Source organism: Hirundo rustica, chromosome 12 (assembly GCF_015227805.2).
Source record: "Hirundo rustica isolate bHirRus1 chromosome 12, bHirRus1.pri.v3, whole genome shotgun sequence".
In the NCBI taxonomy this organism is placed as follows: Eukaryota; Metazoa; Chordata; class Aves; order Passeriformes; family Hirundinidae; genus Hirundo; species Hirundo rustica.
The window spans coordinates 18,883,595-18,904,995 of record NC_053461.1 but is presented as its reverse complement, the minus strand read 5'-3'; the positions used below and the strand labels follow the sequence as shown (position 1 = coordinate 18,904,995).

The 21,401-nt window shown below is 46.7% G+C and overlaps 1 protein-coding gene across 8 annotated transcripts in view; it reads right to left on the bottom strand.

The window, feature by feature from the left end:
- Window positions 1–21,401, bottom strand: part of LOC120758131 (contactin-4) — a 264,846-nt gene that overhangs the window by 232,647 nt on the left and 10,798 nt on the right. For 5 of the 8 annotated variants that reach the window (XM_040076014.1, XM_040076005.1, XM_040076013.1 and 2 more), the window contains exon 1: window positions 7,519–7,572. The exons of 2 other annotated variants lie outside the window; for them this stretch is intronic. The gene's annotated coding sequence lies outside the window, so the exon portion shown is untranslated. Of the gene's footprint in view, window positions 1–7,518; window positions 7,573–21,401 lie in introns of those variants that run through there. One more of the 8 variants, XM_040076007.1, reaches the window with a different exon arrangement.

Below are 21,401 nucleotides of genomic sequence, written 5' to 3'. Positions count from 1 at the left end.
CAAGTGTCATCTGTCTCCTGAAGGAAAAGCTCCAGCAGCCTAATCCCCAGCACGGCTCTCCCAGGGACTGAGGGCTTTCGCGTCCAAGCAAAATGCTTGGAATGCTGTCAGAATAGAGTTCTCATGTGCTTTATTCTAACAAAAAAAAGAGTGCAGAGATAAATATTTCAAACTCTTATTTGGTCTCTTCAAGTGGGGATGAGTGTTACAAATTTATATTGGATTTTCAGGCTTTACAATTCCATTTGTTCGTTGCCATTTGCTTCACAAATGAAAAGAACGCTGAGATTTCTCTGATGACCTCCCCAGACAGTTGTGGTGTCTACATTTATTATCAATATGCAGCCATGCAGGTCAAAGGGATTCCTAAATAGAACTTGTAAGGTGCACAGCCCTTAAAATTGTCTCTACTACTTAAAATGGGTTTTCCTGCTCCATCAAAAAAACTTCTACTGTCTGCAAAAAAAAACCTTTTACTGACCGCACAGAGGAAAAACACCAGCTTGAAAGATGTTCTCCCAAAGCTGTTTTCCCACAGAGATCCAGGTAGAGAGCCCAGGTACCAGGAAAAAGCTCAGGATAACTCCAGAAACTGCACTCAGAGAGGATGATGTGTTCATCACCTTCCCACTTGAAATACCAAGTAATGCCACAAATTAAATTGGTTTTCATGGTCTGAGCAGCGCCTCTGCCTCTCCCAGCTGCTGATCAAGAGATCCTCATCTCATTTGCACAGAGCCCATCAACTTCCCAGAGGTTTGGTGACACCAAGGGACAGCTCTGGTACAGTCACATTTTGGGCTTGTGGATTTTCCCTACCAACATAAAACATCTTCATTTCGCTCTCCAAGCAGCAGAAGGGGTTGGGTTGTACCGGCTCCTCTTGAGGAAACAACCACATTTTAGTCACCATCACCATAAACTGCAGGTTCATAATCTTTATCTTAATGAGGTGTTAGCAGCTCTAAAGCTGCACAAGACCCAACTTCACTCCCCTGTCCCCAGGGAGCTGAGGCTGTGTGAGCTCCCCAAGCTGTCCCCAGCCCACGCTCTGAGACAATCCCACCACAGCTGGACAAAAACTGATGGGATCTTGTGAAACTTCTGGATTCCTGCACTTCCTACGTGGCCAAAGCCTGTCTCAGCTGAAGGCACAGAGCAGAAGGGTCCCATGTTACATCTTGGCACCAGAGCTTCAGCAGGGCTCAACCAGCTACACCTGCCAGGGAAGGCAGGGCACCACCAGCTCCCCTTCATTCCTTGCTCCCATCACTCCACTAAATTAAATGTTTTCTTGCTGCGATTGCAGCGCCAGAAGCAAAAACTGTAGAGTGATCAGAAATCTCTCTAATCACCTGCAACCAATTACAAAGCACCAAACAGGAAAGGTCACTGATTTAAAAAAAACAACAACAACAAATCAGGCACTGAGTAATTAATGCCTACACAACACATAATAATAATTAGCAGCCCTGACAGTTCATTTCCCAGGTTTTGCCATGGGGTTTTTCTCTGAGGTGACAATTCAGCGCTCATTTGCCAAGCTAAGGTACACGCTCACAGTCCCCTGATTGCTGTAAACGAAGGCCTTAAATATTTACTGCTAATAAAACATTTCCAACTTTTAGCAAAATTATCTCCCAGCACTCAGCAGTGAGATTTTTATGACCTTCTGTGGTGAGGAATCGTCTTGTGCAGCGAGATAAAATGGATGCACGCCCACAGCCTCTCCTCGCCAGAGCTACAGCTCCATCACCATTAAATTGTTTGTTTTGCTTCTTCTTAATTTGTTCCTTGTCCTTGCAAACCCGAAGACATTTCGGATCGCCCACATCCTCCCTCAGCACCACGTTCTCCAAAAACCAAGGCCTGCTGCCTTCCAGGTTGGGTTCTTTGAAGAACCGCCGAGGAGCTGCACAAGTAGGTCAGGCGGTGCCGAGACACAGGCGGGCTGCAGAGGGGTTTGAGGTTTCCTGTGGCCACATCAGCCACGGAAAAATAAATGAAAGAGGCACTTCCAGGTGCTCACCCCTCGTTCTTTCATGTGGAAAAAGCGACAGGACGAGCAAGAGGCGTAACTTGATGTTGCTCTGTTCCACCAGCGTGGATCAAAGCCGGATGAGCAGAGACAATGATAACAGCAAAAAACAAAAATCAAAGCTTGAAACGCCGGAGGGAATGTCCCAAAGGTTCTCAACACAGCCTGGGGGGTGTCTGGGGTGGGAGGCACAGGGCCAGCTGAGCCTGCTCACCCCAACAGTGCCTCAACACAAGTAGCATATGTTTTTCTTTTTAATTTTATTTTTTATAACCATCATCTTGGGGAGCAAAGGGGTGGAGCTGAAGTTTCACTGTTGCATTCCTATTTATGAACGCTCTGAAAACCAGCAGAGCCACTTTAACTCTTCTCTTGTGGGTCTCACCAAGAGCCCTGGATAAAGCCAGGAGAGGCAATGTCCCACTGGAAAGGCAGTGGATATCCAAGAAAACCTCTACTCCAACTCGAGAAAAAACCTCTTATTTTTAAGAAATTCTGAATTTTAACTAAACAGGACTGTTGCATTGTCAATTTTGAAGCCAATGATTTAGCAAGTCTTGGATGCCACTGGAAAAACTTGGAAAAAAGCCACCTTGGCATTAAGAGGCCAGCTGGAAAAGGTGATAAAATCCAGGATTTTGAGAGCAGGAAAATCACAGACAAGCTACCAAAAATGTCAATATTTTTACCTTATTCAGCTGCTCTAAGCTGTGAGCACAAAGGAAAGCAAGTGAGGGTAATAAAACTGACATGGCATCAGCAAAAGCCTCCCAAAAACCTTCCTGAAAGCAGGAGAGTGTCAGTAGTGACTGAGGTACAATAAACTTCCCTTCCCTGCAAAAAGCGTCCAGGATTTCTTGGGCACAGCAATTCCATCCCTAATCAGCAGTCCGTGCTAGGAAATTGTGTCTCGGTCAAACACTTCTTCCAGAGGATTCATAAAATACCCCAAAATATTGAAAAAACTGGCAGTAAAATACAACCTTTTCTAAGGCACATTCCTTCTGAATCATGGCTTATAAATGAAGTCACTGATACATCCAAAAATCTCATTATTTAGGAGCAGCAGACAGCAACTAAAGGTGAGTTCAAGCCCAAAACCTACGAGGAAGAACAAACCCAGAAAGGATTTTTTCCTGTTATTTCCACCAGCCCATCTGAAATAAACCATAAATGTGGAAGATGGGACTGTCCCCTGTGTGTGGCAAGTGTAAGCAGCACATCAAGACAAAAGAAAATCAATTTATTTAGTTTAGCACCATCTATTAAATGCACAAACCACATAATTTCACAAAAAAAACCCAGACAAATCCTGAATGATGAGTCTAAAACACTTTCAAAACACTCAGTATAAACAAGATATTTTAGTGAGGTCCATGTGTATTTATCACCCACAACCAGCACACTCTAAATATTAACTCTAAAATCAGAGGAGCTCCACGGACAGCAGCAAATCGCTCCCTTCAGGCTTCTCCTAATTTAACTAACATCATCTTCCTGAACTTCCACTCAAACACCACGAGTATTTTTTTGTCCTGCAGGAAGTTACCTCCCTTCAATTCCCACTCCTGAAGCAACGCTCTGCAAAAGAACCAGGGAGTATTTTCTCTGCTTACTCCCTCAGAGTCAGTAGGTTATGACTAGGGGAAGGAAAAAGGGAAAAGGAAAAACCAAGAAAAGCCCAGGTTGCAATGTAATCTGTCCACATTCAGAGGCACAGCAAGGCATCAGCCTGCACCCCAGTGATACTGAGCCCTTCCCAGACCAAGCTCAGCTCCCCAGCCCAAACCTCTGTCAAAGCAGAACAGGTCTCAAGTAGTAATTTATATGGGGAGCTTTTCCCCCAGCTCCTCTCCCTCCAGGAGTTCAATTATTGCAGCAGCATCATGAATAAGCAGGATTATTTCCAGGGAAAATTAGAGAAAAGAAGGGGGAAAATATAATAAGCATAGGATTTGCCAAAATCCCTTCTTTTTTGTTGTTTAATATACGCATAAATTACTCTTCCTTCCCTTCATTGTGCTCCACAGCTGCAGGGAGTTCAGATCAACAATTTCCCCTTGGGCTTGGCCATGGGGACAGAGATAGTTTGGGTTCTGAAGGAGCCCAGGTGTGTTTGCACCCTCAGGGTAAAGCTGCTGCAGATGGCTCAGGCTGGGACACCCCTGGGGTTGTCCATGGCCAGGAGTTGGACTTGATGATCCTCAAGGGCCCTTCTGATGCCTCCAGTTTCATCTTTGCTGTGTTTCAGGTTCTGTGCTGCCCAGGGTGCAGCTCTGAGCTCACACCCAGGGTCACTCAGCTCTCTGCACACAGCAGCCACACAAAACAAATCCTGCTCCTGCTGCACACCAAGGACAACTTTCAGCCCCAAAAGCACAAACAAGGGTGGCTGGAGGGAGGAACAAGAAGGATGGGACCTCACAGCCTGGAGCTGGAATGGGACAGTTCAACCCCAAAGTGCAAATGGACCAAAACTGATCCAAGTGTGAGACCTCGTGACCCTTGGTCCATTTTGGGACCACCATGGGTCCTGCCCAAGGTGGATCCTGGAGGCCTTTCAATAAATATCTCCTTTATTCTCCAGCTCTGTTCAGTCTCTGTTCCAGCTCAGCCTTCCCAAGGCATCACTTCTACCTCAGGATTTCTACAATTCCAACTTCTCACACTGTTTTAGTACCAACACCATTTAAAACCATTTTAAAAAGCCAAGGAGTTTTTGATTTTTAGCTGCTCAGCTCTTTTCCACTGGGCACTCCTGCCTTGATCCTTTAGTACCCAGTGCTGAAACTCAACCAATCTCAGCAGGAAGAGCACAATAAGGGTGCCAGACTTCTCCAAGGCTCTCAGCAGCTTCATTTTGCTGGGGTGATGCTCTCTGGAGCTCCCCTGAGATCACAGGGAAGGAGGAGGGCTGGGAATCACACACAGACTTGTCTGAGAATCACAAAAAAAAAACCCCTCAAGAGAAACCAAAATCCTGCTAGTGGAGGTCAGAATGGGAACTCGGCAACTGAGAGTCCAAAAATGAGGAGAAAAAGACTCAGCCAAGCACGTGGTGTGGGCAGCAGTTCCTCCAGGAGAAACCTGAGCACAGGAGCACCCAATGGGCTGGGCTGGAAGGGACCTCCAGGATCAGCTCATTCCAACCCCCTGCCATGGGCAGGACACTCCACTGAGTCCCATTCCGATCCCACTGACATCCAGGGCATCCGAGCTGGCTGCAGAAATATCCCCTGACAGAGCTGTCAATGCTGGCAAAACATCAGGGCTCTCAGAAGAAAGGAAACCAACTTCAACGAAACAAAAATTCCAAATTTAAACAGCCAAACCACTACTTCTTTAGAACAAAGTTGCAATTTATTTCTCACCAAGAAATATGAATTTTGCTGTTCAAGGGATCTGCAGAAAGCAGAACCTTATCTAAGAATGAATTTAGGCAAATATGTTGTTTCATAAAGCAATGAGGGCTCTGTGAGACTGCATAAATCTATTTATTTCCCACAAGTATAAATATCTTGTGTGCATTTTTATAGATGTCCCACACAAAACACGCTGAGACATTCTGCACTATCAAGGCAAGCACTCAGACAATAGAAACTTTCAAAAATTGAAGGGTTTTCCCCCCCGCTTTTTGTGCCTTTTAGATTTTAAATAATGTATTTAACCTGGGGTCAGGGTTAAATAAGCCTGGGGTCAAGCGAAGCTTAGAGGTAAAGCAGAAAAATCAAAGAGTTTTGTTAGATCTAAATAAATCAGACTGGCTTTAGTGTTCAAGAGAGAAAAAAACACCAAAACAAAACAGAGCAGCTCAATATATTTTTACAAATGTTTTAAGGAGAATGAAGGTTTATAAAAGTTTTTATTTTTACAGGGGTTCTTGTTTTTCCTGAAAAAAATAAGTTGGCTTTCATGTTCCTTTCAAAACTAAAAAGTTTGAGGATTCAGCAAGTAAACCCATTTTTTTTTTTCCCCCCCGTAGGATTTTGGGGTCTTTCAGGCAGTTCTACCAAAAAAAAAAAGCATTTCACTGAAAATTCCCATCAGCGCCAAATCTGTTTTTATCCCTCACTTTTAGCTCTGCTTGCATCCCCTGCTCAAAGGTGCCACGGAACACCGGGGGATCCTGCCAGGACCCAGCTGCAGCAGATCCACTGCCCCTCCTGAAAGAGTTAAATCCAACATCTCCATCTTCAAAGTCCTCCTTCTATCAATACGCTGAATTATTTAGCAGGCAGCTGCTTGAGTTGACGTTTTTACACAGGTCATAAACTCCCCAACACACGGCAGCTCAGCCTGAGCCAGCATTCCGTGGGATGAGGCTGCTCAGGGGTCCAGCCACACACGAAGCTGCCTGGAATCGGAGCCACCAGCTTGAGGCTCACCTCGATTTGGGACAATTTTCGGGCCTATTTTGATGAGCAAACCCCAAATTTTCCCCCGCAGACCAATGACACATCTGTATGAAGGCAGTGATAATTTGAATTTTATCACTTCTGTGCCACGTTAAGGGTGTTGCTCAATCCTCAGAGGCAGAGCAGCTCGTGATTTAGGTTGGGCCATCTCCAAGTAGGAGTGTGAGGGAGTCCTTCTGGGGAAAAGAAAAAAAAAAATCTCCTGGCTGGTCATCCCCAGAGCTCTGAGCAATGGGTCAAGGCACAGGGAAACGGCCCAAGTCTCTAAAAGAAGTTGCTATTTAAAAGAGATAAACTGCTCCTTTTTCTTTTCAGTGTTATCTTCATAGGCTTACTAAAATGCATGGAAATAGAAATGTAAAGATATAAATATAAATACATTAGTAGATGGAATAGAAGGAATTAACCAGCAAATGCCACAGAAGGGAGATACAGGAACAACACAAAAAAGCAAAAGCTCCAGTGAAAACCACTGTAAAACAACATGGCATGGGGTAAATTATCTTTATGCACAGCCTCGACAGCCCAGCAAAGGGAAATACCTCATTGTGCTTTTGTACAGTTTGATCAGGAGTTGACTAAAATATCCTCCAAGGTCCTGACCAGCTTTAAAACTCAGCTCACCACTGTGGGCTGCTCATGGTTTGCAACCAAAGAGGCAAATAAATCCTCAAGCAGTTCCTGCTTAGCCAGACCCAGCTCCGAGATGGTCCTCAATACTAAATAATCCTTATTATCAGCAACCATAAGAAAACCAATTAGAGACACCTTTCTGGGGGGCAACAGCACACAAAGAAGTTCCACAGGAGCCTCATTTTCAAGAGACTGAGGTATTATCTACATAAAACCATCAATTTTACCAAGGGACCTGCACAGGAGGTATCAGGGTAGGGAAAATAAAGTTTTGTGACACAGAGCTCACCAGAGGCACAAATAAACACAGAGCCTGACTAGAACAATTACCCAGCCCTAATCCTTAAAAAGATGCTCCCTTCAAGCAAAATTCTCACTCCACCACCTCCCTCGACACCCAAACATCCCCCTGAGAGCTTTCCCTCAACTCACCAAGGCTGGGACAGGTCCCAGGAGCCCCTTCTGCTCTGCCCCAGAGCTCAGACCAGCACAGTGTGGGGTTCTCCACCAGCTTTTCCTTTTATAAGGAGCTCCTGCAGCCCCACCTCCTCGCCCTGCTCCAGGTGGGTGCCAGCCCACCCAACCCTGCCCAGCTGCACCTCACTCAACATCCCTGCCACAGCACCTTTCTGGGATTGCTGCGATGGGGAGATGCTCCACAAGGAGGAAAATGAGTGAAAAGGGGGCTTTGATTCGCACTGGCTCAGGTGGGACAGGAGAGGCACATCCCGGAGCTGCTCCCTCAGCTCCACAGGAGATGATCTCATCACAACATCACTGGCTCCTGCACAAATCCCACTGTGCCTGGGGGCTCCTCTGCTGAATGCAGAAGTAGCAATGAGCAGTGCGAAGATGCTCTTGTCAGACCAGAGAGAAAATCCTCTTAAACTTGGGGTTCTCTGCTGAAGCAAAGCAAAGCCCCTCCTCACCCAGGCCCCGGCAGCTCCAGCCCCACAGGAGACAGGGACTGTCCCATGAGAGCTCCGTGGTGCAACTCAGAATCCCAAATACTCTCCCAGATCTACAGATCAGAGAGCCCCAAATGCCAGTGAAGTGGCCTTGAGCAAGCAGCACCATGGGGCATCTCCCTCCTCTGGTGCCTTTTGGGGCTACCTAAAAACAGAGGCCAGGCAGGGCTGAGGGAATAAAAAGCTGTTCTGTTTATGGAAGGACCTTCAGGTACATTTTGGGCAGGCAAAGCCCCCCAGGGCCTGCACCCAAAAATGAACAATGGTCACAGGTTTTCACACTTTGATCAGTTCGGTCCATTTGCACATTGGGGTTCATCTCCCAATTACAGCTCCAGGTAATGAAGTCATTCACCCCAAGTTTGCTGCCCCCAACTCACTTTTGTTTCCATCTCTCAGGCCTGAGGCAGTGAGGTGTCCTTGATCCCCAGCCTGCAGAGGAATTGCTGTGTGTGACCAAAATGGGGAAGCAGCAGCTCCCACTGTGTGTGGAGTTTGGAGTTACACACTAAAGAACTGCAGGGTTACAAATAGATGGAAAATATAAAATCTGAAAACTTAAGGTACCATCAGCCTTTCCCAGCGAGGACAGAACCCCTCAGCTAGGAATCAGAGCTCCTCTGCAATGTTAAGGCTCTGGATTTCTTTCACCAGAACGAGCTCTGGAGACCGCGAGGCGCCTGCGGCTGCGAAGCACTTCCTACGAGGGGTGATGGAGGGCCAAGGATGGCAGCACTGGGAATAAAATAATCATCACCAGCGCAGGACATGAAAGCCCCCATTGCCCTTGATGGCACCCATAAAGCCATCCCCGAGCAGGAATTACTGTAATGGGGGTGATATTTCGCGCTGGAGCTGCTACGCGGGGAGCGTTCATCCGTGCCAGGCACGGAGGTCACCGGGATTTATCCTCCACACACCCAGCCCTGCGACAAATCCCCTTTCTCAGGAAGGGCAGGGGAGGCCGGGGAGGCAGACGAAACATCTTTAAATGGAAAAGGAAAGTTGAGCAAACTCATCCCAAGGAGCCCCAGCTTTGCCCAGGCACCGGTTTTGGCCAGGCGAACTGTTAGACGCATCCAAAAGGAGGAAAAGTCCAAAGATTTGCTCTCAAAAGGCTGCAATTTTTTTAACTACACATAAATACACCCCTTTCCTGGCTATAAATAACCCTCCGCAATTGCGTGTTAATTACTCACAATCAAACCGCAGGGTAAATACAGCGCCCCGCACAAAGATAATCAGATAGTTCTTTGTACGATGTAAATTAATTGATAACGGGAGGTTTACAGTGGCGAATTACAGCGATTACACTTGGAATGCTGCACGGGCTGAGAGTCAGCCCCGGAGTTTTCCCTCCGTAGGTGGGTAAAATGAAGTGTTACAGGTGGCGCTGGGTGACAAAGGCAGGCGGGAGGTGACAACATTCTGAGTCAGCACACGCCCCCTTCGCTGTTATTTCCCACATAATTATCCATAATTCCCATCCCCGGAACGCTCTCCCCGCTGCTGGCAATAGGACACACAGTTCTGATTACCTCTGGAGAGAGGAATTTCCACACCCTTGTCTCTCCTCGCGTTTCTGATTCCCTCTCCTCTTAGCTCCATCCGCCACTCCATTTGCTGTCACTTGTGTGGCCGGCTCCGGCTATAAACATAAATTGTCTGCAATTTTACGCCTTCCAAATCCTGGAATTTTTTTTTCTTTTTTTCTTTTTTTTTTCATTATTTCGCCAACACGCGGAAGGCAAATCTACCATCTATTCACAAAATAACTGCGGTGGGTGTCTTTGCTGATTGCTGGGATGCGTTTCTCCTTTCCTTAAAGGTTGTGCGTGCCTGGGGGTGTTTGTGTTATCCCAGACCTCATCCCTGCTTGCTGCTGGGAAAAAAAAAATAAATTAAAAAAAGGATGTCTGCAGTGGCTGTTTGCTGATTTTCTATCGACTCCTCTTTGAGGCTGAAGGTGTTTCTCATTACTTTCTGATCATACAGCGAGGGCTGCAATTTAGCAGCGCTGACCTTGTAATGATGTTTATTTCTCCTCGCACCGAGGATGGGTTTCATTACTCGTTCCGCGCCTGTTGGGCCGATTTGGGATGACGTGGAGCAGTTCCTAGGCTTGGCTTTGTGGCCACTAATCCTGACTCAAGGCTTGGTTTTAGTGCTGCTGTCACCACCGATGAGGGGACAGTTCGGCTTGGATGCACCTGGCCTAAAAGCCAAAACTCCTGCAGATTATTTAGCACTTAATTAATGCTAAATCATCAGTTATGTGGCAGTACAATGCAGGCAGGGAACAGCAACCTGTCCTTTGATATAATCCCTCAAAACCTCGTGCCCAAACTCAACCATTCATAACATAAACCTGCAAGACTTGAGATTATTCTTGCTTTCTTTCTGCTTTATGAGCCCTTCTTTTTCATTCTATAATTCAACTTTTCAAACTTTATCCTGCCAATGGCAAGAAATGTAGTCCAAGTGGAAGGAGAAAGGGCACCATGCTGTGGCTACAGAAATAATGAATTGCTCCTAGGGTTGTTAAGGCATGTACTGATTAAAACTAGAAACGCACCGTACAAGAAGAGGCCAATTTGGTAGTCTAAATGGCTAATTTTTTATTATTTCCTTGAAAAAGGTAAAAATGGTGCCTGAAGGGTTATTAGAAACTGAGGTCTTAATTGTTTCTGAGGTTTTTACACCCCACAATGACACATGAATGCTTCACAGATTTGAAACACGAAGAGGTCCATGGAAAGTGCTCAAAGATCGGACAATCTGGAGGAGTCTCTCCCTTAAGCAGCACTGAACGCATCCCTACACGAGCTCTTTAGGCTTTTCAGGGTGTTCAGAGAGTGAATTTCAAGCAGAAAGGTAATTTTGTGAGTATTTTTTTTCCTGCTGGGAGCCACAATGATGCAGGATTATCATGGGCTCACATAACATGCCACTTTTGGTAGGAGAAAAGTTGTTATTTCAAACTTATAACCGTGTTTTTTTTTCTTTTTTTGGTCAGTAATTTATAAATCCAAACCAAACTCCAATAGCTTTAAAAATCTTTTCTGGTATGCAAATGTTTTTCCCCTGTGTCCCAGCTTTACCACCAAGCTGAAGAAACTCTAAACCTAAGGCTGTGGGAAACCCTTTTCTAATTGTGGCGCGTAGCAAAGGCTCATGGGAGTTTGCATGTTAATGAAGCTGTTCCATATAAGGCAATGTTTTTGTCACTGGTCAGTTCCGTTGTACAAATATGGTTTTGTTCGCAGTTGGAGTTTCTGGTTGGACCCTTACCCTAAGATCTACCCTGTGTACTGTCACCTTCTCCTCACTTCTGGCTCTTTGGTTGGTTACCTCCACGGAGTTCTCCTCGGCACTGCGCACGGTTTTGGGGCACCGTCCCTATTTTCTTTTATCCTTTATTAAAGTGCTCTTTTTCTAGTGCCAACCATCCTTTCTGCTCCTAATTATTTTCTTGCCACCCTCTGCCCTGAAGTCAGGGGGACCAAAAGGTTTGTCACAGCCACCCTCACTGTGACAAGGCTGAAGCAGCCTGGGACAGCGGAAGGCGTCCCTGCCCATGCTGGGGTGGCACTGGATGGGCTTTAAAGTCCCTTCCAACCCCAACCACTCCATACCCACAGTGCTGTCCCCCTGCAGTTTGTTAAATCCAGGGAGGAACGCGAGTGCAGAAGACGGGGCCACTCAACTGGAAATCTCTATTAATATTACATTTTTTTTGCTTACAAAATGCAGCGCCGTCGTGTCTGGGACCTGCGGGTCACACAGCTAGCTGGGCTGTGTCACCTGGGGGTTAAACACGTGTGATTAGCCATGGCTCGTTAGAAGCACGACTGCACTAAATGACGGAAAGCTCCCGCTGCACCCAGCTGACCTTATTATTGTTGGGATGAAGCAAAGGTCCCGGCAGGGCAGGACAGCAGCGCCTCGGGAGGCTCTCAGATCTCACGCTCTGAGGCGTTCCACACAGCAGCCACCACCCTGCACCCCCTGCCAGGTGACAGAGGGGACCTGGCCACCCATCCTGGGGACACGGCACGGGAACTGGGGAGAGCTGAGGGCCAGCAGTGACAGGGGCTGCTGGCAGAGCATGGCAACAGCAGCTCTGGGACAGCAGCTATGGGACAGGGGACATGAGCTCTGGGACAGGGGACATGAGCTCTGGGAGAGGGGACAGCAGCTATGGGATAGGGGACAGCAGCTCTGGGACAGGGGACAGCAGCTCTGGGACAGGGGACAGCAGCTATGGGACAGGGACATGAGCTCTGGGACAGGGGACATGAGCTCTGGGAGAGGGGACAGCAGCTATGGGACAGGGGACACCAGCTCTGGGACAGAAGACAGCAGCTCTGGGACAGGGACATAAGGTATGGGATAGGGGACACCAGCTCTAGGACATGAGCTCTGGGACAGGGGACAGCAGCTCTGGGACAGGGGACACGCTGGCTCCCAGCTCCCTGACCATTTGGGACACCCTGCTGTCACACAGGGGAGCGGGCTGCGTGTGCAGGTGTCCCCGTGCTGGCAGTGGCACAAGGACATGGCACACGGGATGCAGTGGCACAAGGACAGGGCACACAGGAAGCCTCCACGCAGCTCCTCCCAGCTGGGAATGAGGTGCTGATTTTCAGTTTGCAAATGCTGAGTGCGAGAATACAAAGGCTCCCTTACAAAAGGGAGAGAGAGAGAGAGAAACAGAGCACATTTTACTTATTCTTCAGCTCTATTATATCTCTCTGCAGGAGGCGAAAACTGGCAATTACTCTGGGAGATGCACAGGTAGGAAGACAGAACATAAATCAAAATAAAAAAGAATCTGAATGCATTCTCCAGTCATTCAGTGGGTATTTATTCAGCCAGGTTGCTTGGGAAGGCCTGGTACAGCACATTAGGAGAAGTTTCTGGGATCTGCCTGGCGTTACTTGGCAATCAGAAGAAAAGGAGATGAAGAGAAGCGACGATCCCACAGGCAGCACAAGATCCAAACAAAGCCATTTGGAGAGGGAAAGGTTGGCACAGGTCATGTTGACACAAATAATACTTCCACGAGATGTAAGTGGTTCGTGAAAAAAAAAACCACATGGATGAATTTCGGAGCACTTAAAGCAGTTTTATTCCTGCGCTCCACGGGGGTTTCATGGGAACAGGAGACGGCATTCGTGTGGAGAACACATAATTTTAAAGACCACGTTCTTGCTTCAGAACCCCCAGACGTTTGTGTATCTGAAGGTCAGAATTCAGGTGAACTCACTGGAATTCACATTCACCGGGAAGAAACAAAGTCAGTCCTGGGAAGCCCATTTAAAAAATATCATGTGCTTTTTTTTTTCCTCAGGAATTACTGTGAAATTGGGTGTCGTGTATCTGACTTGATGCCCTAATGGTAGGACTGGAACACTGGGGGAGGGTTTACAGGAAATATCTGCTCCTTATCTGATCAGAGAAGGAAACCAAAGTCTCGCAGCCTGACACTCCAAGGTGGCTTTGCTGTCAACTTAAACCACCAAAATTAACTATTTATCATTGGATTAAAACACAGCTCAGATCAGTCACATTGTTCAAGCTCAAGGACTCTCAGACCCCAAAGGAATAGGCCAAAAAAACCCCTCAAAGGCAGGCAGGAAAACACAGAGGCACACAAAAAAAAATGAGGTGACCTGAGCGAGAAATCCAACACAAGAAATGGTGACAAATCTGCTCCAGGGCTGCAAAACACCTCCAGGAACAATTTCTGTACAAGAAACGATTCAGGAGATTGCCAGCTATCAAGAAATCATCCAGGGGAAAAAAAAGCCTTTTTGGGAAGGTTTCTCCTAATGGAAAATGCAGGAGCTCATCACGAGGATCTCGCGTTCTGGGAAGAGCCGTGTGGGGCTCTGGCCAGGGCTGGGGGAGCTTGGCAGAGGGCATTTGAACTTGAAAACAACAGGGAACACGTCAAGGAAGCACGAGGGCACTTCAGGGATCTCAAAAGGACGAGACAGAGGATGGGAGCTGAGCTGGAGGCAGGACTTGGAGCTCCTCACCAGTTCCCGCTGTGGAGCCGCGCTGGGCTGTGCTCATCCAGCCTCTGCTCCTTGCTGGACCTGCAGGACACCCCCCAGACTCTGCTGAGGGTAATCCCAAGGATTTGTACCCCAATTGCTGCGCTTGTTTGGACCATATTCCATTAAATGAATCTTACTGCTATATTATGGATTATACAGTGATGTTATTCAAAGTGTGAGAACAGAAACATCAGCAAACCGCGTGCTCCTGCTCCACGCAAACAATACACCTTTACTCACACAAAATATTTACCCCTGCTTCACAAAATCTGCTGGTATTAGCTGAAAAGAATTACTCTAAAAGACCAAGGGAAATACAGGGAAATTAAAAAAAAAAACCAAAACATCACAAGGCACTGGCGCTTCTGCATGAAAACCTTCAGCAGCTCTACATGGGGTAGAGCGGAAAAGGAGGAAAGGGAAAGTTTCATAAGCTGGTTTTAAATAATACAAAATGTGTAAACATCCACCCAAGTGGCTGGTGAGGAGATCTGTGCAGTCTCCATGGCAGACCCTGGGGCTGGAGCAGCGTGGGGCACAGCTGGGAGCGATGCCTGCAGCGATGGAGCCGCAGGCACAGGCTGGAGACAGGAGCCCGGGGGAGAGGGGAGAAAAGAATGGATGTTTTCCAGCATGCACAGCTCCTCTGATGGGATATTTCTGATGTAAATATCTGGCAGACTGGGGACCACAGCTTTTTTAAATTTTTTTTTTTTTAGCATTAGGATAACTAAAATGAGATTATTTTTGCATGAATGAGATGTCACAGCACCAGAAGAAGATAAGAGCAAATGAACTCCCCTGCCTCCTGAGTTAAAGGACAAGGTCCCAGCTGAGGGCTGCAAACTTGGGGTTTGTGCCTTAGGAGAGCTCAGACAAACCCCTAATTCCTCCTTCCTGCCCTAATTCCTCCTCAGCCCCACTGGCCCAGCCTGAAGGATGCAGCTCCCCCCAGCACAGGGGAGTTACAACCACTGAATCATCTGATTCCTCCTCAGCTGCACTGAGGAGCTCAGAATCTGCTGCTCAAAGCTCATCTCTACTTCCATCAGCACAAGAGTCCAGGACGCCTTGTTATACACCCTACAACCAGGAAATAACCCAGAAAGAGACACTTGCACGTGGGGAAAATCAAATATCAGGATGCACCAGCATTTGGTAGCTTCTCCATCACCTTAAAAAAGGCCAAGCTGCCAACCCAGAGAGGGTTTTTTTTTTTTTTAATAATCTTAATTATTGGGCTTTTCCAGACTTGTTTCAAGAGCACAAGGCGCTCCATCTCGGATGGAGAAGGAAGAACGTGCCTTTGCCCAAAACAATATGCAGCGTGAAGGAAATTCAAACTGACACCATTTCAAGACAGCAAAGACAAACTGATTTAGCGACTCTGACAGGCATTTTATAAGCAAAATAAAATGCAAATCTAATTTTGGCCTACTGCACCGAAATAACGTGCTGCACGGTTTGATGTCGGAACATGAATATTTCATACGTCAACAGCAGCTTGTTTTGGGAGGGAGATTTTCCCAGACACCTGGAAAATGAGAGGAGATCCTGGGAGATGGAAGAGGCCTCGCTGCTGTTCCTCACTGAGTAACCTGAGAGTAACTTCTGGACCCCGATTGACTTCATAATTGTTTTGCCAGATGTCAATACGTAAAAGTAAAAATCATGGCTGAGCCTTTAATTCTAATTAATGGCCCTATTGATCAGCTAAGTTCTGTCTTGCCTCACGTCACAAAACCCGCCGGATTTCAGAAGATTCCCTGCCAAAAAGGGCTTTATCCTCACGGCAGGGAGTAAAAGGCAAAGGCTGAACCCTCCAGCCTGTTCTTTTTCAAAGCACATTGATAAGGAGCAGAGCAGTGAACTGGGGCAAAGTTGGGTATTTATGGTCTCCGGAGCATTTTGTTTTGATTTGCATCGAGTTTCAAGGTTCAGCAGTTTTAGCAGCCAGCACGGCCACGTTCTCATTCCCCTCATTTCAAATTTCCGGCAAAAAAGCGTCACAAGATTACACCTCCAAGAGGAAATCAACCCCAAATTCCACCTGGCAGCTCACCAGGGTATGGAGAAAAACCAGCCCAGCTACTGCTGGAGTTGTGCTGAGTTTTTTGGCACCAAACACTTGCACAGCCCTTGAAGTTGCTCAGTTTGCGGCCTAGAAAAAAATAAGCGACGGGAAAAGATGCACATAATTTAAATGACACTGAATATTCAATAATGGTAATGACTTAAATATTAGGAGCTCTTTGATGCGTGTTTCTGGGGGAACTGCGTTCGTCCTTGACCTCTGCTTACTCGTTATTTTGTCTGCGCATAATTAACACATTCATAATATCAAATAAATGCCACTTATCGATACTGCCCCAAGGGCAACTGGTTATCTGGGAGGAACATGGCCACATTAACATTTACTAACTCATTTAGCTCCTCTCCCGCATTAAACTGGAGAAAGCCATTTGTCAAATCACCCCGAGATGCATTTTAAGCAGGCAATATTTAACGAGGTAATGGTTTAAGTGCTGGTGACAGTCATTTAAAGGGACAGCTCTAACGAGGGGCAGCCGTGGAATGGATGGAGGCACCTGGAGATTGCTCAGCACAGAGGTGGGGAATATCATTTCCTTCCCGATTTTTCACACTTTTTCCTTGTTTAGCCCCAGCTAGCGGTGATGTAAGCGGCTCAAACACCGAATCCGTGGCCAGTGACCTGTGCCCGCTCCAGGGGTGACATCCCCCGAGGTGCCAGCGCAGCAAAGTGTGAGGTCACCCAGGAGTGAGGTGTTTCCTGGTATTATACAAAATCTCACCTCCAGACCTCGCTGCTTTGAAAGACGTTAGGCAGCTCCTGCAGCAAGGCCAAACCCAAGAGGTTTAAGGAAAATTATTATTATTATTAATAACAATAATAATCCTCCTCCTCCTCCTCATCATCATCATCTTGCATCATGTTTCCCTCCAGAACACGTTCTCCATCATTCATCAACACAAACTAAATATTCAGGGCCACTTCAGATTTTTTTGAGCATTTCGTTCGCTGCACTTGACTTTTATCTGGGAATTATTTTTAAAGACTTTCCTAACAAATCTCTGGCAAAACACATGTCAGCACTTTGGTAGGGCTGGCAATTTTTTATTTTTTTTTTTTTTTCCCCTGAGCTCGAGTTAAATTTAAAAATGGAAATTGGACTAATTAATGACTTCAGATGGAAGAAAAGAGAAGGATTTCAGCACGGGGCTGAAATGAAACAATGCAAGAAGCAGTAACTGGCGGTGTTCCAAGGTGCAGGGGTGGGAGAGCAGGAAGGGGCAGGCAGGAGCAGATCCCTGGGCTCCAGCCTCCCACCACCAACCAAAAAATGACCTGGAGAGGTTATGGAGGAGGAAGTGGCTCTCAGGATGACACCCTGACATTCTCCCTCCTCAGGGAATGGAAGGAATAAGAAGATGCCAAACCGGGAGGAGATGGATCCTGGCAGATCCATCCCCAGTTCCTGAGCCAGGGAGGCTCCATCAGGAATGAGATCCCAGGACTCCCTGGCTGCCCATGAGTGTCATACCCGTGGGGCCAAGGGAAAGGGAAAGATGCAGAAAGTGATGCTGGAAATTCAGCTGCATCCTGGCTGATTAAAGATCGTAGAATTATGGGATGGTTTGGGTTGGAAGGGACCTTAAAGGCTGGCTCATTCCACCCCTGCCATGAGCAGGGAACATCTCCCTCTACCCCAGGGACATTTCCAGGGATGGAGCATCCTCTGCACAAAGCTCAGCTACAAGCATGGCCCTACGTTATTTCATCATTACCAAAATCCCTGCTAAAAGTTCAGCGTTTCCCAGTCAGAATCCTCCTGTTCAAGGAGAAAGGCAGAGAAAAAGTGCTCGGTAAACAGACAAGGAATGTAATCCATGAGGCTCCACCAGGGAAAAGGAAAATGAATAAAGCCAGAAACTGCGACCAGGTTTTCATTTTGTACTTCTACGAAAAAGAAGGAACAGAAATGAAATATAATAAGTGAGTAAGGAGCAGATGATGTAAGGAATCAATACCTGAGTTATCAAATAACGCAGCTGGCTGCTAGAATAGACCAGATCCTGCAGCATAACCTGCATTTCAGTATTAGAAAATTAAAAAAAAAAAAAAAAATCATAAGCAGCCCTGGGCAAATAACAGATTTTTTCCCTGCTAATGTTGATTTAAAATATGCAAATTTATTCACAAGCTCCAAGGTGTGGGGAAGTGACTGTTGAACCTGCAGAACAGTGACCATTAAACATATTGGCAGCAAATGCACAAAAGGAAACAGCTTTCCTTGGAAAAAGGAAACTGTGCCCCATGGAAACCTCTCTCTGAGCTTGATCATCAAGTTCAACTGAAGAAGTGGGTAAAGTTTTACCTTCCTTTTATCTGGATAATGGGGGGCAGGGTTCTCCCTGACAGAAGTGTGAGACAGGAGTGGCCGTCAATCCATAGGAACAAACCCACAAACTCCTGACAAATCCAAAATTATCCATTCCAAATTCTCCACTTCTCTTTTTGGGGGAAAAGTGCTGAAAAAAGGGCTAACCTGGAGATGAAGTGCAGCGAGAAACACAAGCAAGCGTGTGATATTCCCAACCCTCCCTACTTAATATTCCTCTCCTCTGGCAGGACCTGCACGGAAAATGCATCTGGAGGTGCCCAGGGCCTCTGACAAGTTCCTGACAGATGATGGATGGATCAAATCCAACACCTGGAACACAGAATGATAAGGTTCACAAATGAAGGGGGTGAGTGACAGTGGCTGAGGAGATGAACAGACGGGGGGACCTTCACAGCAGAAGGCTGCAGCACCTATTCCTTCACGGAGGGGATAATGGATGAGGTGACAACAGCGGGAATTCATTTCCAGCCAGGAATATTTGGCTTAAAAAAACCAAACCAAAACAAAAAACCCTCTCAGCGCTTTTGTGTTTGTGTTAGCAGCGTTGTGAACGTGTGGAGAGGTCTCAGGGCTTTGTGGGCTCGGCTGGGACTGAGGATTCCAAGGGGCTGTGCCGATTTGCCATCGGATTTGGAGCTGGAAATGCTCCCCTGGACCCAGCCCGCACACTCCATCACCACAGCATCGCTCCCAAAGCCTTCCCAAAGCCAGCAGAGCCACCTCGGAGGCAGTTTCGTGATTTCCAAACAAGTTCAGATTCAGAAAAGGAGAAGGAAGTGTTTAAACTTGGGACATGACCCAAAGAGCAAAAGGATTATAAGAAATAGAGAGAAGGGGGAAGGGGAATTTGGGATCAAAGCATAGTTGCTGCTCTCACCACTTCTGTGGCTCTGAGAATTTTTAAGGATTTGGTTATCTGGGGTCATTAGTGAAAACAAACAGTCCCATAAACGGTTTCTCAGGAGTGTCCTGTTTCACTGACATTCCACCAGCAACAGGAACTGCTCCACGGGAAGTTTCCAGAAAGCTCCTCTCAACTCCCGCGCATCCCTGCCTCTCCTCAGGCTCCTCCCTGCTAAGCCCAGCCTAACTCTGCCCTGCCCGCCACTTCCAGCTAACAGATGGAGCCATTTGCAGGAGTGCAATATGAGGAGCCCTCCAACATTTCCTGCTCCTCCTGCAGAATTAATTCCACTTCCCTGCACATCCTGCCTGTCCAAGGGACATCCTTCCTCCAGACCAGCCTCCAGACCACAGCCCCATTAAGCAATCAAGCGGTGGATGCTCATTAGCTGCTTCTCCTCCTGCTGGTTTGCTTGCTTGCTCTCTGTTTGCCTTTTCTTCTCAACTCACACAATATCTGGGGTCGGGGGCTTTGAATTCTTTGCCTCTCGCTTTGGCTCACACACGCTGGCAGGTGTGGTGGGAAATGCAGCTATTCCAGCTGTGTTATTTATCTATTTTAAACAAACTACCAGGTTTTTATATTTTTGTAATTTATTTATAAAAATTTACCAAAATTACACAACAGTCAAAACAGCCTTGGGATATCTTGGGAACTCACAACTTCAGCTCACAAACAGCAACGAAAACTTTCTGCTTTCTCATTTCTAGATGATGTATTTCATTTAAGAGGGATTCCTCTCTTTTTTTTTTTTTTTTTTTTTGCCTACAGAAGAATCCAAAGAGCCTGAACAGAATGAAAAGGGTTTAGACTGGCAGGACGAGGGGGAATGGCTTCCCACTGCCAGAGGGCAGCAGGAGATGGGATATTGGGATATCACCCCCTGTGAGGGTGGGAAGGGGCTGGGATGGAATTCCCAGGGAAGCTGTGGCTGCCCCTGGATCCCTGGCAGTGCTCAAGGCCAGGCTGGATGGAGCTTGGAGCAGCCTGGGGCAGTGGAAGGTGTCCCTGCCATGGCCCTGTCCCTGAAATCAGATGATCTTTAACGTCCCTTCCCACCCAAACCATCCTGTGATCCTCTCAAGTTATTTTTCCTAGAGCTGAGTTAATCCTGTGGGAAATCAGTGGAATTCAAAGGGCTTTTTTTCCCCCCAACTAAACACCTAAGTCAGCTCTTGTTCATCTGAAACTCGGTTTACTTTAGCAAGGCTAAAGAAATCAAGCTGCCCATCAATTATTTAAAGTGTTTGGCTCTGATCCTGGCTCCACACTTAATTTCACCACAGCCTTAAAGCTGGAATCTTCCACAGCCAGAGGCCGGGACAGGGAAATGGCTGGGAAAGAGAATGCCTGAATTGACTTTTGGGGTGAAATGGGTTGTTTTGGATGCTCTGAGCAGATGGTGGGGCAGGGAATTATCCCTCCCACCCCCTGAGCTCCATCACAGAGGGGTCTGAGCTGGACTTTGGGGCTTTCTCAGCAGAGACCCTGCAATACAGAGGCAGAAATTTAAAAGAAAAACCAACCCAGGTACACAGTTCTATCTATATAAAAGTCTACCCGATGATATAAAAATAGAAGTATAGCTAACACTTCAAATCTCTGCCCTTACAAGCAGGGGAGAAATGCATTCTTCTGTTCCACAGAATTTAATGAGCTCCTAAATTTAGGTTCTGTCAGTAAAGTTACAGAGGATTCACTGCAGTTGGATTTAAATATGGGATGATATTTTCTATTTCACACAATGCTAATGGATGACATTACCTCCGTATAGATATTGTCAAGTATTTCTGTGTGAACGCTTGGGTCTATTCATAATGTTTTAGTCAGCTAAATCATATTTGATTGTATTTAAAAACAACAAAAACAAAACACTTTCAGTCCCAGATATTTGTTATTTGAAAGCAGGGATTCAGTGAGGCCCTGAATCCCATGAGCTGGGAAAGACTGAGCT